Consider the following 18754-nt stretch of genomic DNA (forward strand, 5'->3'; position numbering starts at 1 on the left):
GGCATATGGAGGAAATTTAACAGCCTGTTTTACTGACCAAAATCTCTTTCATGTTATTTCATTTAATTGTGATGAAGGGAATTCTTAAAACTCAATCTCAGTGGCTAATTCCAATATGGAAGAGCAACTGTAGTAGCAGTTCAAATAAAAGTTGTGATTTACACCCCTCCAATTCTTCTAATTCTACTTGAAACACTATCTTAATGTCCCTGAGATCACATTTTATAGTTTGGAAAATAAGTTATTCTTCCCTAATAATGTGCCTTAATTCTGAAAGAACCCCGTTAATTTTGCTGCTGCTCATATGATTATGTTGCCCTAATTCCAGTTGTGTGATGTCCATCGTTAAGAGTAGAGGTTCATTTGCAAAGTGTGGGATCGATCCAAATTCCAGAGATAAAAGCAGAAAGTGAAAACACACTATGTCGCCTGTACTTAGTCAAATAATTATCAGTTTGGGCAGGTGAACAGGCTGAGACAGACACTCAAGACTGTAAAATTTAAGCAATTTGCATATTTTAAACTGGCTGAGTTCTGTCATTAATTTTTTTATCCTTTTGATTGAGAATATTGAGAAAAATATTGGTTTTCCAATTAACCTCAATGTAGCTTTTAGGTAAACTATCATGTGACATGACTCCTTCATGAAATTGTTACTAATTACCCAGATGTAGTGACTGATTTATTGCTGGCGAGGTGCCAAAAATAAGCCTTTTCCTTTGATTTTAAAAAGCTGGTCTTACTTTCTGGCTAATATCATTCTTTGTCACATCCTCAAACAGGCTTATCCAGAACTGAAAATCATGTCCGAGCAGGAGTCTTAGCATTGGAAACCTACCAGCAATTTCTGCTGCGTGAACTTCTTTCTATTGCAAGCTTTAATAGCTATCAATGTGAGAAGATCTTCATTTTTTTCCTCTTATGGGTTCTGTTTGAAGACTTTGCTTATGTTCTGCATGCTGATGTACATCACTGTCTCTGCAGACATTTAAAATTTAGATATTGTTGCCGACATCTTTTAGTCATAGGTTTGAGATATCTAACTCTACATTTAAATGTTTCTAATGAATTTTAGTAATATGTTATGCAAAATTGACAGTTACCACTATTTAATCTACGACCAGGACTAATTAAAGTAAAACAGACTGCAGATGAAATCACACCTCAAATATTCTGGATTGTTCAGTAATGTGTAAAACATACATATCTTATTGTTTGTTTAATCGTCTTAATATAAGCTCATCAATTTTGAGCGGTGTAGCTAAAGTTTCATTCTTTTAGGTAATTATACAGCAAACTGTGTTTTATATTGGATCTAAGTTAGGTTAAATGTTATGTCAAATGTGTTGCTTTTTTAATCTCGTCACTTATACTTTACCTCAACGTTATGAATCCCCTTTATGTATTGAACAGTTCTTGTTTAAATTATAGATCAAAGTAATGTGATATTAACAAATTCTGTCAAACCCATAGTTGGAACATTCCAATCCATGAATGAGCTTCAACATTTTACATAATTATTGCTCATAATTCAGATCACTTTAAGAATAAAGAAGTTGAGGTAGCAGGAAAGATTGATTTAAGTTTATATCATTTATTCCAGACACACACACTTTCCATTTTTTCTTACTGTTAGTTGAGATTTAAATGTCTCACTAAACTAGTGATGGGTTGTAACATTTAATTGTTTGTAAGCTGTGGATTTCTTATGGAGGAAAGAGAGTGGACCGTAAATGGAGGAAAATCTGGTCACAATGCCAGTGCTGGTTCTATCAATGAGAACTACAGCAGTGCACCCTTTAGAAGAGTAATGTTTCTCTGAAAGCAAATTATAGATATCTGTGGTTAACTATATATGTGTAAATGAGAGAAGCTTCTATCTAGTTTACCTGCCATAATGTTGAGCATTGCTATTTTCAGCCTTCCACTTATGGCAAAGTCAGGTCCATGTATTTAGAGGCAGGAGATGGCATTGACATATCTTTGCTGGTCTCGTTATCTAGAGACCCAGTAATTGATTTAACGTATTATTGTCACATGTACCAAAATACAGTGAAAAGTATTGTTTTGTGTGAATAACCAGACAAATCATACCTTACGTAAGTACATCAGAATAATAGAGCAGGATGTAGAGTATAGTGTTACAGCTGCAGAGAAGCTACAGAGAAAGATCACCTCTCATATTTGAGAGATCCATTGATAAGTTTGATAACACTGGGGAAGAAGCTGTTCTTAAATGTTCTGGGCATGGGAGTTTCAATCTGCCAAGGCATGCAGAATTCGAATTAAGCTTTTAAAAATCTGGAATTAAAAATCTATTGATAACCATGAAAACATTGCTGATTATCATAAAAACTCTTAAGGTTGTCTCTTAAATATCTTCTGCACTGGTCCACTCTGTTGTATCTTTTGAGACAAGGAAGTCTCAAAAAAGACCACATTCCACCCGCCCTGGCTGATGGATTAGATCCCCTCCATATTGAGCACTACTTGGACAAAGTACCAAGAATAGCAAGGGTGCAGAATGTGCTCTGGCTGTGAGACTTCAATGTCCCTCACCAAGAGTGGCTGTCCAGATTGAGTCCATAGCAGGTGGTAAAGGAATCAAGAAATGGGAAAAATATTCCTGATATCACCCTCACCAATCTGTCTGCAGCAGATGCATCTAACCATAACACTGTCAGTGAGAGAGATCACTGGACAGTCCTTGTGGGGACAAAGTCCCATCTTCACATAGTACTCTCAAAATCTGACCTCTAATGGATCTAGCAACTCATGACTGGACATCCATGAATCATTGTAGGCCATCATTAGCAGCAGAATTGCATTTCAACACGATCTGCAATTGCAACTTACAGTCTCATGATCATCAATCCAGGGATAAACCCTGGACTGCTTACACGCCAGATAACATAAGCACAAAGTGATAAACAGAGATCAGTGATTCCACAACCAGTGGATCAAGTCTAAGCTCTGCATTTTGTCACATATAGTTATGAATGGTAGTGGGCAATTAAAGAACTCGCTGGAAGAGGAGACTACATAGATATCCTCATCCTTAATAATGGGAGAGCCAAGCACAGCAGTTCAAAAGAAAAGATTGAAGTATTTGTAACAATCTTCTAGTATCCTAAATGCAGTCGCCCATTATATTATTGAGACCAAATTCAAACTGGGTGACTGTTGCCTGTCTCTGCGAGACAACAGTGTATGCATTGATGATGATACAGCAGAGACACTTAAAGCTCTGTAAAACTTAATTAATTTATTAAATGCTTGGGTAAATGATAAATAATGCCTTTAACTACTAAAGTTTCTCAACCAATTCACTTTATAATCCTGGGTCATTATTACCAGGAGAGTTGGCAGCTGGCCACTCTAGAACGCTTGGCGGCATCAACACACCTGCTGATTAGGTATTTCTTTGCAGTTGTAAATCTCAGTTGCTGCTAAAATTGGGGTTTTTCTGGGCTGCTGCTAATATAGTTCCGACCTGCTAAGTTGGCATTCCAATTTCCTTATTTGGAATTTGTCCAAACCCAAATTGTTTGACCATATGTAGCTAGCAATTGTTAAATTCCTTTAGTTTCTGCAAATCCTTCTCCTTTATGGCCATAATGTAGCTCCTGATTGGTCTTGATAGCAGCTGGAATGTCATTTTGTTCATTTTTCCTATGTGCAGCTGAAACTTGGGTGCAGTAACCTATTTACCTTAGAGAACCTTTCTACAATAGTTCTGATTTCTGCAATGTCTTCTGTCTTGCAGCTAACTTGTTCCAGTCCACTGTAAATTCTCATATTGATTCCCATATCTTTGCCCTTATCCAACATCTCCCCCCTTTTAATCCAAGGATTTGTCTGGAGAACCAGGTCAGCTCTATTCTCCAGGGCATTTCTAGGCAGTGGTGAGTGTTAACTCCTTACAGTAATTTATTCTCAGCAAAGCATGGCCTCATTTGTGTTATTTAATGATGCCATTTAAATTGTTGTACTTATTATCAAAGTCACTAATCATTTTATGATGTCTTACTCATTTACCTTTTGTTCTGTGGCATGTACATTCTTATACACTTTCCACCTCTTACAAAATAAGCATAATATCAATGTAAATGGTAATGAGCAAAAAGGCAGGAATTCTATGAACTGGCTTTTTCTAAGGTATTCTTACCCTACAATAAACAGCCATTACAAACCCTTTCCCATACAAGCTATCTTTTGGTATCTGAGACCAATTCCTGTTGTCAGTCTCCTCTAGTTCTTATCATGCCGTTTTAACAAACACAATCAGACTATTACAACAACAAGTATAACAGATTGCATTATAACAACATGAGATAGAATCCTGATACTCAAGTGAACCTGGGTTTACCATCCCCAATTCCCAACTTTACTCCAAAAATTTGGAGCCTGCAAGTCTCTATCCACCTCCTCTGTTTGATTTTTGATCTCCTTCGTGTAATTAGCCCAATTGTGGATAACTTCCTTTGCCTTGAGAATGATCTTCACCTCGTCTGAAATGTGGAATAGGTGGCATTTCAGCAGCTATAAACCACCATACATCCTTGTCTGTATAATTTGAGCGGATGGATAGAGTTGTGTGCAGTTCCTAATCAGGTTCTAGCTTAGACAGGACTTAATGACTAATGGTTATGTCAGAGAAAATATTGCTGATATTCCCCCTATTTACAGCACACCATGTCCATCCCTGAGGCTGCCATGGTGACATAGTAGATGTCTCTGACTAAGGCATACTTAAGAAAAGTTTGGTTGTTGAGTTATTCACTGACAGGATAGATAATGTTGAAAAATGTGGTGCTGGAAAAACACAGCAGGCCAAGCAGCATCCGAGGAACAGGAGAATCGACGTTTCGGGCATAAGCCCTTCTTCAGGAATGCCTGAAACGTTGATTCTCCTGCTCCTCGGATGCTGCCTGGCCTACTGTGTTTTTCCAGCACCACATTTTTCAACTCTGGTCTCCAGCATCTGCAGTCCTCACTTCTTCCAGGATAGATAATGAGCAGTTCTCATCAGAGTCAATCTACATTGACTTAGACCTTCTCTAGTCATTTCCTCATGACAAACCCAGTGGTTTCCCTATTGGAGACTCTGGGACAATTCCACTCCTGTCTTCAGTTCATCTGGAACTATGGTATGGATTGGGATGTTGTTCAGTGATATCCAGGTACTTAATGACATTATGAACTTGAATTTGGGAGTGTGTGAGATTGTCCCCACATCTGGGTACATGGAGCCAACTACCAATGTAGTACTGACCCTTCTTATCATTGCAGGTACTCAAGACCTGGTTGGTAAAAGTGAAGCTTTTGGGATAGCACAAGGGTGTCTTCTCCTACACTCATGTCTTCAGTTATTCATCCAACACCAAGTCCAGTACTCTATGGGAGTCTAATTGCAGTATATTTGTACTAACCATACAGATGGTTGCCAGCTAGTGTATGTAGAGCAAAAGGCCACCTTATTGTTGCGTGCCACGTCCTGGGCTATTCTGTCTACAATCTATCTGGTAATATTCTTTGGTGGACTCAATATTTTGATTGTGTTCAGAGTCACCCGTGCCACTTGCTGTCCTATATTATGAATATATTACTATATTACTAATCTTTTCCTGATCCTGGTATCTCTTCTTTCTAATTATCCTCATCTTTTCTCAGAGGGATTGTATTGGATAATCCAATTTCACCGATTGTCAGAAGGTGTAGCCATATTTCGTTGGTTTAGCCCAGGGACATATACAGTCTGGAACACTAACCACAGCTTTGTGGCAAGTGCAGTTGGGCACTCCCCCTGCGTCTGTCTTCACTTATTCAGAGCTTCCACTGGGTCCCCATTATTAATTTCCATGGCCTTCAGTACAGCATCCTTTAGCTCATCTAATGTTCTCCCTCCTGCATTTTGTGACTTGGGCAAGGCTGAATGTGTAGTGAGATGGAGATACATCAGTATTAGTTTTTTCTCCTCCTCATTATCTAACCTGTGTATGGTTTGCTCCTTGTGCATGGTTTGGAATAGCTCCCTTGGATCATCCCTAGGCTGATAATCCTCTACATACTTGGCTATATCTCTTAGCTGTTGAACATTGTAAGGGGTGGCATGTGTAATGGCGGGGGGGACTGTTTCCCTCCTGACACTACTAGCTGTTACCTCCCAGTGATTGGAGGGCCACAGGGGTATGGGCCCTTCTCCTGCCCTTGCTCTGGGGAAGGGGGACTCCCATTTACCTCGATCCTGCTCTCCATACCTTTGGTATTACATCTGCATTTGATCGAGTGTGGTATCATGAGCCCCAACAAAACTGAAGTCAGTGGAATCGGAAAACTAAATGCTGGTCATAGCCAGACATGGCACTATGGCAGGTAGTGATAGTTGTCTCAGCCCCAGAACATCTCTGTACAGGTGTGTCAGAGTAGATGTTATTAATAAACCTGTTCAGTTATGTTATGACACACATCTGTACCTCGGTGTCCTGGCTCATGCAGGGATGCTTCCACTGTGCCAGAAGAGCCCTAAGTTCCTCAAGGTATTGTTAGGCCCAGCTTCTTTAAGCTGCTTTATCAATGACCTTCTGTGCATTGTAAGGTCAGAAGTGGGGATGTTTACTGTTGATTGTGCAATGTTCAGCACCATCTTCAAATATAGAAGCAGTCCACATCGAATGCAACCATACCTGGACAATGTTCATAGAAACATAGAAGTTAGCAACAGGAATAGGCCATTTGACCTTTTGAGCCTGCCTTGCCATTCAGTATGATCGTGGCTGATCACTGAGCTCAGTACCCATTCTCCCCCCCATATCCCTTGCTCCCTTCAGTCGCAAGAACTATACCTACTACCTCCTTGAAAACACTCAGTGGTTTGGCCTGAACACCTTCTGTGGTAGTGAACTTTCACAGCCTCTCCACTCTGAATGAAGAAATCTTTTCTTATCTCAGTCCTAAAAGGTTTGCCCCTTATACATAAGCTATGACCCCTGGCTCTGGACTCACCCACCATCCTTCCTGCATCAAACTTGTTGTATCCCGTTAGAATTTTATACAAGTGCCAAGCTGTGCTGTAATGCTATGTCATATTACCTATGTAAAGTTGATACAGATTGCTTTATACCATCACTAAAGGTGTAGTGTATATCAGTAATCAAACTGACAGTAATAATCAACCTTTCTTCAGAAGCAGAATGTGTCCTATATCCAATTTACAATACAGTTGGAGGCCATTAACTCTTAAAATGACGTTCAAACTTTCAGTTGATTGCTGACAGGAACTCATGTTTTAACACTTTAATTACAACAAACAGACTAAAAACAGCCTAAAACAAAACAAATTGCTGGAAAAGCACAGCAGGTCTGGCAGCATTTGTGAAGAGAAATCAGAGTTAATGGTTTGGATTGAGTGACCCTTCCTTAGAACTCAGTTGTTGAAATATGTTTTGAAGGAAATGTATACTTCTAACTACAGAGCAGAAGTTTGCCGTTTATTAACACACACAAAGAACTGACTTCACTCTTAAGTAGCCATTCAATTTTCCCAGACCCTCTTCAAAGTGATTGTGAACCCCTGACGGATTTTCCTCACAAATCTTGTCTTTTCAATCAAAAATTGAATCAAAGGTTCAATGCAAGATCCCACCTGTATACCTATATGATGAACCACAGACATTTTCAGCCTCTAGATGCTGTCTTTCTTACAACCTGGCAGGCTGCTGGTGTGTGAGAGGTTGCAGGGTATCTTAGAAATGTTTTCCCTCTCAAAGTCCATCTCAATAGCTATATAAAGTACATTGGCCTTGTATCCCAGTAGAAATGCTGATTAATTATGCTTGTGACCTCAACACTCATTTACCTTGGACATGAATGGACAATTTAAAGCAAAACTGCTTGCAACTCAAAACCCTGACCACCATCCTGGGATATTGGAGACCAGTCCAACCATTGTAAACACAGATGCTGCTTGTCATTTTCTCTTAGAGTGTGCAGCTCACATCATCTTTTAATAAACAAACAGACCTACATTTAATCTTTAACAGCTACATTATCCTGGCTTGTTGTCAGGCAGCCCTCAACAGATGACATGATTGCCCTTCATTTTATCTCAAGACAGTCCAAAAGCCTAAAATTTTATGAACATATTTGCACCAAGTTTTGTACCTTTAAAGCAATTTTCCAGTTAGTGCATACTTTTCACTGTGTCTCATTAACTTTTTAATATTATGTTAAATTGCTATGAATAAGTACAAGGTAAAGCCACCATACTTGCAGAGGATCACAGGGTTGCTCTCTCTCATCAGAGAGAGAAAGCTGGTGGTGGTTTAACCTGAGGGTCACCAAATCTTAGGCAAAGGGAGAGGTTGAGAAGTGAGTCCAGTCCTTCTTGGTGAGCTCAGACACTGCAGAAATTGAACCAATGCTGATGGCATCATTTTGCATCACAAACTAGCTAACTGAAGCCCAAAAGGCAGCTTAACAACAAACGTTTGAAATTCCATCACAAAATAAGTTGTAGTGCATTCCTTTGACTTGAGGTTAGGAGTTTGATCCTTTTGCCTTGCTTTCTCAAAGCTGTATGGCTTCAGTTTATCAGTCTTTGGTGATTCTGAGAATTGGAAACCAACTTAATTGCGTATGTATGACAAAATTTTTCACTTTGATAATTGCATGTGTGAGAGTGAAGATAATTTCCTTAACATATAATGTTATGCTGTCAACACATGTTGCATCCAACTCGGCACAATTATTTGCCTCTATTAGTAACCTAGAGAGCTGGTAGTAACATTGAGAAAAACTGCACCATTATCTCCAGCAGACTAACACAAACCAGGTAATTTTGTCTTCTTTAGTATTCCTAAGTGGAAACTATATAAATGTCTCTAATACAATGTAAAATCCCAAATAGGTAGACACAGGTTTATATTTCTACCATGTTAAGTTTCTGATTTCAGTTATACAATTGGCAAAGAAAATCATCAGGCACAAGTTTCCTTGGCTGTTCTTGTGCATCTTGAAACCATGAGCCAAAGTACACAATTGCAGAGGCCTTAGAAGTAAGTGAACCAACTCATCACAATTGGTGTACCTACTTTGATCCTATAAGGACAGAGAAATAATATTTTATCCAAATATGTTGTCCATTAACAAAAAGACATCCAGCAATAATCTATAGAAAGCTGGCTGGTTTTTAAGATGCTCCCAATCAATCAGATTAAAATAGTATCACAATATTTCAAGAATTGATGCACAATTGTATTGCAAAAAACTTAATAACTGAAGTAGATTTTCCACAAGGATGCTTACGATAGGTAACCTAACTTGATATTGAATTCAAATGTGCCTGTCTCTTTCAGGCTAATAAGATTCATCCTCATAAACAAATGAGGACTGATGTCACGTCGTATAATTGATTTTTTTGGTTTGAGGGCTCTTCCAGTTAGAACAGACACATCTGAGTCAACATTTCAGAAATACCTAGCCTTTTAAGATTGTTTTGCATTTCTAAGTTTGACATCTGCTTGCATGTCAGAAAGTCTTGGTGAATCACAGCTTCCTGTGTTCAACATCTGAAAAACAAAGCCACTGGCATCCTTCTCTACCACAGTTCCACTTAACCTCATTCAATGCACATACTCAGTCCAAGTTAAAACCATCTGTAATGTTGCCAGTTTCTTTTTACTCTGAGCTGAACTTTGAACTCCATATCCATTGCTAAAACTGTTTCTTTGGCCTTTCTTAGTATTACTTGCCTCCACATTTGCCTTAGCTCTAAGCTACTGGTACATGTTACATGTCTTTCTTATCACTCGTCATAGTCACTTACCATTCTTCATGAATTGCATTACTCTATGCATTACCCATTTCCTGCAAGACCACTTTTTCCCATAGGCCCTTGCTGTCATTGCGGACCAAGAATGGCTCCTTGTCCCTCAGTAACTAAATTGAAAATTCTAATGCACATAGAGTCATAGAATTGCACAGCATGGAAACAAACCTTTTGGTCCAACTTGTCCATGCCATCCAGATTTTCCAAATAAATCTAGTCCCATTTGCTGGCATTTGGCCCATATCCCTTTAAACCCTTCTTATTTGTATATCCAGATGCCTTTTAAATGTTGTAATTGTACCAGCTCCCACCACTTCCTGTGGCAGCTCATTCCATACATGCACCACCTTCTACCTGAAAAACTTGTCCCTCTAAATGATCTGTTTTAAATCTTTGCTCTCTTGCCTTAAATCTATGTCCTCTAGTTTTGGACTCGCCTACCCCAGGGAAAAGACCTTATCTATTTATCTTATCCATGCCCCTCATGAATTTGTAAACCTCTACAAGGTCACCCCTCAGCTTCTGACACTCTGAGGAAAATAGCCCAGTCTATTCGGCCTCTCCCTATATCTCAAATCCTCCAACCCTGGCAACATTGTTATCATTTATTTTTGAACTCTTTCAAGTTTCACAACATCCTTCCTACAGCAGGGAGACCAGAATTGCACACAGTATTCCAATAGTGGCCTAACCAATGTCCTGTACAGCAGCTTTAAGTTCTCCCCGGTCTTGCACCATCCTATTTTACAGTCTTTTCCTCTGAAATTTTTAATTCTAATTGGACATGTCTATGGATGCTTGCTTATGCACAGTTTGATTACATAAAATTTGCCCAGTTTCCTAAGTTATTGCATTTATCGTGTCACGGTTGAGTTCCTTGTAGTTGAAAGTCTTTGTATTTTTTCAACATTGTTTTTAGAAAAAATACAGAACATGTAAAAGTCAGTTCAGCAGAGAGAGTAGAGATACTGGAATTATTCTCTCTACAGCAATGAAGAGATTCATTCATTAATGGGAGATTCAATAGAGCTGTTCAGAAGGATGAAGAATGTATAGGGAGAAAGTATTTGCACTGACAGAAGGACCAATCCTGTTTGTAAAGTAATTGGCAACAGCACCAGATGGGAGATGTGTTACTGTTGAATCTTCCACTAAGTTTTCAGGCAATGTGTGCTCCAGATGAAACGAAGCGCTGCGTTGTAAAACTAAATCGCCTGACTTCCTCTCTTCCAATTACTTTAAATCTATTTTATTTGTCTCTAATGAGAGGCATGCGAACTCTCCAGTCTCTCCACATAAACTGAAGTTCTTCTGCTAAAATCATTTTGATAAATCTTTTGCACCATCTCCATAGCCATAGCAACCTGGCTGAAGTGTGGTCCTCAGAATTGGATACAATGCTTCACTGAGACCTGATGAGAGTGATTCATAAAGTGTTGCTTTCTTGTTCTTGTACATTATCTCTCTTCATAAAATAAAGTATCATATATTTGTAGAATGTGTAAATGACTTGGATATTGGAATGCAGAATAATTTGCAAATGCTGATACCAGTTGTTGGAGTATTGTATCCAGTTCTGAGGACCACACTTTAGGCAGGCTATTACAGCTATGGAAATGGTAACAGGACACAGGCTAGCAAAATGGCAGAAAAGTGACAGGTTGAGGGCAGGTATTTTGACAAATAATAGACAATGGTTACTGAATGGTGCAGTTCTAAAAAAATGTGCAGGAACAGAAGGACTTGAGCATTCACATCCAGATCTTTGAAGATGGCAGAATATGTTGCAAGAGTAGTTGGCAAAGAATATAGGATATTGGGCTTTATAAATTGAGGTATTGTGTATAAAAGAAAGGAAAGTATGCTAAACAATTGTAAAGCACTGATTAGGCCACAGGTAGAGTATAGGTTAAATTCTGGTTAACGCATTTTAGACTGTGAGGGTCCGAGAAAGGTTGCAGTATAAAAGAAAGGAAAGTATGCTGTACAATTGTAAAGCACTGATTAGGCCACAGGTAGAGTATAGGTTAAATTCTGGTTAACGCATTTTAGACTGTGAGGGTCCGAGAAAGGTTGCAGTGGATATTTACCAGAATGGTTCCATGTTTCAGAGGAATTAAACTATAAAGCTATGTTGGGCAAGTTACGATTGTCCTTGGAGCAAAGAGGTTGAGAGGAGCTCTGATAGAAATGGACAAAATTATGACAAGTTTAGACCAGGTAGACAAAGAAAAGATATTCTCATTAACTGATTGTACAAGGATTGCGAGACATATATTAAAGGTTTTGAACAAGCAGTATCAGGGACATATGAGTAGGGATGTTTTTATGCAGTGAATGATTGTGACCTGGAATCCGTTGCCTATGATGGTAGTGCACGTAAGGGTGATTGACAATTCCAACAGGAAATTAGATAGGAGATAAATTTTGCAGGACCATCGGGATAAAGCAGCGAATAGAACTAACAGGATTGCTCTGCAGAGAGTCAGTACAGTTTCAGTGGGGCCAAATAGCCACCTTTGAACCATAACCACTCAGTAACTTGATTTTTCTAAAAACTGATTTCTCAAGTTAACCTGCTCTCTTTGGTCCTATGATATTTTCTTTTTACCTAATGTACAGTAACCCTACTTTGCCATTCTTTCTGGCCTAAATTAAAATTCAAGAGTGCTCTTGATTCAAAGAAAAAGAGAAGCCAATTTTTTTTCTAGCTGCTGTAAACACAAGCCCTTTACCAAATTACATTACTATCAGGAAATCTGAAAATCAAGTCTATACATTTGATGAGCATAGCGCCCTATTTTGTACAGTTTATGGTGTAATTAAAGGATACTGCTGCACAAAAGACATTTTCAATGTAGATGTAAAAATAGAATCAGTGATATTATTTTGTTTCAGTAAACTTAATTGCTCCTTTTTATAATAAATCAGTTTTAAAATTCAATACAATAAAGCTGCAATGTACTGTTACTTAATGTATTTTGAGAAGAATGTTCTGTTACTTCTATTCAAAAATTACCATTTCAGCATTAGGCCTGGATCTGTTCAACACAAAGCTGCAGAAAGTCATGTTGGTTTAAGACAATGCTTCATTGTTTGAAATGGTTGGCTGTAAGTGCCTACTGCTGAATCTGACCAGACTGTTAATAGAAATTGAAAGAGCAATAAATGGAAATGCTTTACAGAAGGAATTGCATATTAATTTGCAATGTGTCATTTCCTAACCAGTATGGCTAACTAAAGCTAATTTTCCATGAAAATTCTACTCACAGTGGCACGAAATGTAATATCTCCAATTATTTCCAAGTTTGCAAGTGACATAAAACTGGACGGGAGGGTGAACTGTGAGGAGGATGCAGAGAGGCTTCAGTGTGATTTGAACAAGTTGAGTGAGTGGACAAATACATGGCAGATGAAGTATAATGTGAATAAATGTGAGATTATCCACTTGAATAGCAAAAACAGGAAGATGGTTTATTATCTGAATGGCAATAGGTTGGGAAAGGGGGAGGTACAGTAAGCAAGCAGTGAAGAAGGCAAATCATGGCCTTCATAGCACGAGGATTCAGTTATGGGATTAGGGATGTCTTGTTGGAATTGTACCGGGCCTTGGTGAAACTACACTTGAAGTATTATGTGTAGTTTTCACCTCTAAAGAAGAATGTTCTGGCTATGGAGAGAGTGCAATAGCGTTTACCAGATTGATTCCTGGGATGGCGATACTGTGAAGAGAGATTGACTCATTTAGGGTTATAGTCACTTGATTTTAGAAGAATGAGGAGAGATCTCATAGAAACCTAAAATAAAAAGAAAATGACTGGGGTCATATAAGAATAGGGAGTAGGCCATTTAGGACTTCGATGAGGATAACGTTTTTAACCCAGAGAGTGGTGTGCCTGTGAAATTCTCTGAACAACAAGTGGTTGAAGCCAAAATGTTGAATTTTTTCAAGAGGGAGTTAGATATGGTTCTTAGGACTAAAGGGATCAAATGATATGAGGAGAAAGTTGGAGCAGAGTTCAGAGTTGGATGATTAACTGTAATCATATTGAATGGCAGAGCAAGCATGAAGGGCCAGTTCGTCTGGTTCTGGCCCTATTTTCAGTGTTTCTATGTTTCACGTGTATCTTTTATACATTAAATTGGTTTTGGAGTGTAGCTCTTGTGTAACTATTGATAGTTCAGCACATTTAAGAATAAGTAGCTAATTTATGTTTAAAACTACATTAAGGCAATAAATGCTTGTTTATTTGCAGGTAGCATACAGTTGTTAATTCCTTATAAAATTGAATTGTCAACCTTTTCTAAAATCATACAATATCATTTTAAGGGTTTCCAAAAACATGAACCTTTATAATGAATGTTTTTCTTTGTTTACACATCATACACTTGGTTGGGAGGGATGGACATGCCCAAGAGAGAATCTGCAAGTTTCCTCTTCTGTTGTGGCTGAATGGGTTCCTGGCAAACTGATTTGTGACATGAGATAAAAATCACATTGCCAGGGATTACCACATAGTCACTGCCTTGACTACTGTTGTGGAAAGCATGGTAAGTATATGAATCATTAACCATTATTAAGGCCAAAAGGTTTTCAAACAATAGAAGTATATTTTGGTCTGAATATCTGCCTGCAGATTAATCCATCCATCAAATACAACCTTTCTGATGAGGTTCAGAGCTTAGCTGATTGGTGAACAGTGGTCATTTTTGCTTTGTTCACAGTGGCTAAGTTCTGCACCAAGGAGAGGGAATAATGACCAGGGCTGTAGAAATTGTTGAGTACTTCAGTGAAATCTGCAGTGAGTTGTTATGATATGCATCAGTCTTGTTACTGATAATTTCATAAATATAACTATTTTAATTTCTGTGAACTTATAAAAGCAAGCAGCTAATAGACATTTTTTAACTCCTTTATATTTCTGCATATTTTCTTTTTACCACCGATAGGGGGAAAGATCACTTGTTTCTATATTGTCAGTATCATTTTCAACATTTGAGTTTCAATAATCAGAGTATAATGGTTACAGTGCAATCAACCCAGTAAGACCTTACATGTAATAATCAGAAGTGGGAATTTTTGCCGCCTTGATGAAAGCTAGAGCTAAGCAAATATGTAGTATTCCCTGTCACTGTTATTGCTTAAACTGCCACTATTCAATTAAACAAGATAGATCCCAGCTACACATATTTACAAGTGCGCTAGTGGGTAATTTGTGTGACATTTATTAGTTACGTTTCTATGCATATTTGGGGTTAAGCCTTATCTGTTGCCAAATGTCACTTCTTACTGCAATGGAATCCTCGACCCAATAACTTTCAGCTTTGAGCTTCCTTCCTTCCACATCAGAAGTGAGGATTTTCACTGATGATTACACAGTATTTAATTCAACTTGCATGTTCTTAGATACTGAAGCAGTATGTGTCCACATGTGACAAGAACTGGAATAACATTCAGACTTCATCTGACAAGTAATATTTGCCATTTCTAAAAAGATGGAATTATACCATCTCTTTTGATATTCAGTGTTATTGCCGTTGCTCAGTGCTATCAACATCTTGACAGTCACCATAACTGCAACAGCTTCTAAAATCAGATGATGAGTATTCTGAGTAAATAACACACCACCTGACTCCTGAAAGTCATTCTACTACCTGCAAGGCACAAGTCAGAAGTATAATGGAATCTTCTACATTTGTCTGGATGAGTGAAGCTCCAACAACACTCAAGAAGCCAGGACAAAATAGCCCAATTGATTGGCATCCTGTCCACTACTGCTGCATCATGTCTGCAATATTGACCATCTACAAGAGGCACTGAAGCAACTCACCTGGGTTCCTTTGATCACACTTTCCAAACCTGTGACCTATGCTACCTAGAAGTACCTGGCAGAAAATGCATGGAAACATCACTCACTATTCCTCCAAGTCATATACCATCCTTACTTAAATATATTCACCATCCTCCACTGAGTCAAATTCTTGAACTCCTTTTTCGTAATAGCACTGTTGGTGTATCGATTCCACACAGATGGCAACAGTTCAAGAAGTTAGCTTGCTACCATTTCTGCAGGTAGTTAGCAATAAAAGCTAAAAAAAGGTGTTGCCTGATGCATGTATTGAATTGTGCTTCAAGGAATGATTGACACCATGGCCTTAATGCAATAGAATTTGCTTATCACTTTCAATGAGTCGTTCCTTAGTGTGATTAGGTATGGGGGTGTGACACCCTGTCCCATAACAACAGTTTTGAAGCTTAAGCGTCAGGGAGAAAAAAAATTATGAACATGGTAGAGAAAATTTGAGATTTTGTTCCTGAATTTCTGTGTAAGCAACTAGTGCAGTATCACCATGGAGGAGTTAGGTGTGCTGTATTTTTGTCATTGCTTTTAACCTAAATCAATTTTGCATCTTGCTGTCTTTCCTCATGTACAGGGTGCCTCTTCCATATCTGCAGTATAGGCACAGGTTTGAAGCATGGATGCACAGACACAGGCTTGTTTCAGCCCATGCTTCACCGCCAGAATAGTTGGAAGTGGTGTCTTAAATCTGTATAGTGCTAATGCATGTTATTGTTGGAATGAATGGATGCGACTGAGGATCTGTGGTGGACAGCCAATTTTCCCCAAAATCTTGTATAATGTTGTCTTGCTAATGGTGTTGAAGATCTTAGTAGGTCAATGAGAGCAAGTTGAAAAGTATGTCCTGTTCCCTACACTTTCTTGTGTCTGTTTTGAGAAAAAGATTTACAGTGAACATATGTCAGCAGGGAAACTGTACTGTGCTTCTGGATATATTTCGTCTGCGAAGGCCTTCCCAGTGACACAAAAGGATGAGATACCCTTGTACATTTCGTGATCTCCTCTGTTACTTTTACTGTTGAATAATTTGGTGATTGTTGTGTAGTACATCTCCAATGGAACACAGCCTAGTTACCAACAGAGAAGGAAATGGTCATGAAGTTGGAACTTATAGATGTGATATTTCCATACTTGAGAAATTCAAATGGAATTAGATCTTCATAGGATGCATTTCTGTTGGCTGAGTAATCACTAGCTTTTTCAGGATCAAGTGATGAGGTTTCCTGGCCAGTGAGAAACTGTAGGACAGAGTCAAAAGGAAAATGGAAAAGGGTCAGCTCACAGTAGTGTTCAACCTGGTGGGTCATGTGTTTGCTTCTGTTGGTGAGTACTTCACTACCTGCTCATTTCAGGGGGTAACCAAGTGCCTTTTTGGTTACATCAGATATAGTATATAGTTTTTGTTGTCAACGAGAAAAGTGACCATAACATTGCTGTAAATGAATTTATTGCTGTATGGTGAAGTTTTGGTGTTCATAATAGACATAGGGGGATGTATTAGATGCTCAACAGACCCTCCATGATGATGTTTTCATACGTTCATAGTGCTGTATATATCAAGTCCTGGGGATAATCTGAATGTACAGTTGGGTATTCTAAAATATTAGTGTTTGTTTTTCTGTGAGTATATATAAGATACACACCAGCGCTGGTTTATAAGTAAAGTTAGTAGGGCTATTGAGTCCTTGTGGCACAAAAAGTTGCCACTTGGTTCATAGAATGATTTTTAATTTGTTACTCAAACTGTTCACCTGGAGAGGTCCCTATGCTACATTGTATACTGATCAAAATTAAATTAATACTTAACTGTGATCTGTTAGAAAGCTTTGTTGAAAAAAACAGGTAAAATTATTAAATGGCTATCTACTGATTAACCTGAGTATTTATGCTTAAAGTGTGCAATTTTATTCAGTGATGAAAATGCGGGGGCAAAGAATTGAATTGGGGAAAAAACAATCATTTGATTTGTTTAAAAAAGCATAAATTGCAATACATTTTGAAATCTCATTTTTTTTCTATATCTCCAGTGAACAATAAATTCTCCATAACAAAATAGCTGTTTGCAAAATTAAAAGTTATTTCATCCCACCTACTGTGCCACTATAACTTCCAGATTTCTTGTATGTAGCAAATGTGAGAAAAATTCAATTGCAGGATTGGCGGTGGAGTACGATGCTTCAGCTGGAGCCTGTCTGATTTGTCCCCTTCTTTTTCATTTTTTTGTGCTTCTCTTTCTTTTTTTGTCTTCACTCCCAGCCTCAGCAAGGATCCGACCAGGTGTCCTCTCAGCCTGGCCTGGCCTATGACTGTCTCTTGCCCCAGTCTCTCAGCAGCCAGTTGCAGTTTCTCGACCCAGTGTGGCAGCCTCTCGACCCAGTGTCACAGTGGTACATGGTGAGCTTTCACCCTGGTCTCTCGGTTGCCTATGAGGGTCCCTCAGCCCGGTGTGGCAGTTTCTTGCCCTGATCCCTTGGCAGCCCGTGGCAATCTGTCAGCCCAGTGTGGCAGACTCTTGCCCTTGTTTCTGAGCGGTCTGTGGCACTGTCTTGGTGGCACGTGGTGTTCTTTTGGCCTAGCATGGTGGTATCTTGGCATGCAAGTGGGTCCTGCCCAGGCATGTTCCGGAGGCAGCAGATGAAGATCGGAGAGTTGGCTGTTTCAGCAGCAGTATTGGCATCACGGCCCAATACGGGAAGAGCAAGCGGTGAGTGAGGGCCCTCAGTATCTATGGTAACGGCAGCTGAGGTCTCCCAGAAAGCGAGTTAGTGGAGGATTCACCAAAGATTTTCCTTTATTACTATTTTCTGTAGTTTACATTAAGATGGACATCAATGTTAACTATTACCTTACAGGAAATTCCCAGGTTATGAACGAGTTCCGTATTTTCCACTGTTTGAAAGCTGAATTTGTGTGTAAGTCAGACAGATACGGCTAATTAGTGATTAAAGTAGTGCTCGAAAAGCACAACAGTTCAGGCAGCATCCGAGGAGCAGAAAAATCGACAATTCGGGCAAAAGCCCTTCAGGAATACAGGCAGAGTGCCTGAAGGGTGGAGAGATAAATG

General features: G+C 38.9%; 1 protein-coding gene across 5 annotated transcripts in view; it reads left to right on the forward strand.

The window, feature by feature from the left end:
- LOC122561552 (aminopeptidase O (putative)) overlaps window positions 1-18754 on the forward strand; it is a 399666-nt gene that overhangs the window by 370042 nt on the left and 10870 nt on the right. Inside the window, exon 17 of one of the 5 annotated variants that reach the window (XM_043713335.1) lies at window positions 783-4730. The exons of 3 other annotated variants lie outside the window; for them this stretch is intronic. The gene's annotated coding sequence lies outside the window, so the exon portion shown is untranslated. Of the gene's footprint in view, window positions 1-782; window positions 4731-18754 lie in introns of those variants that run through there. One more of the 5 variants, XM_043713357.1, reaches the window with a different exon arrangement.

This window comes from Chiloscyllium plagiosum, chromosome 2, assembly GCF_004010195.1.
Source record: "Chiloscyllium plagiosum isolate BGI_BamShark_2017 chromosome 2, ASM401019v2, whole genome shotgun sequence".
Lineage (NCBI taxonomy): Eukaryota > Metazoa > Chordata > Chondrichthyes > Orectolobiformes > Hemiscylliidae > Chiloscyllium > Chiloscyllium plagiosum.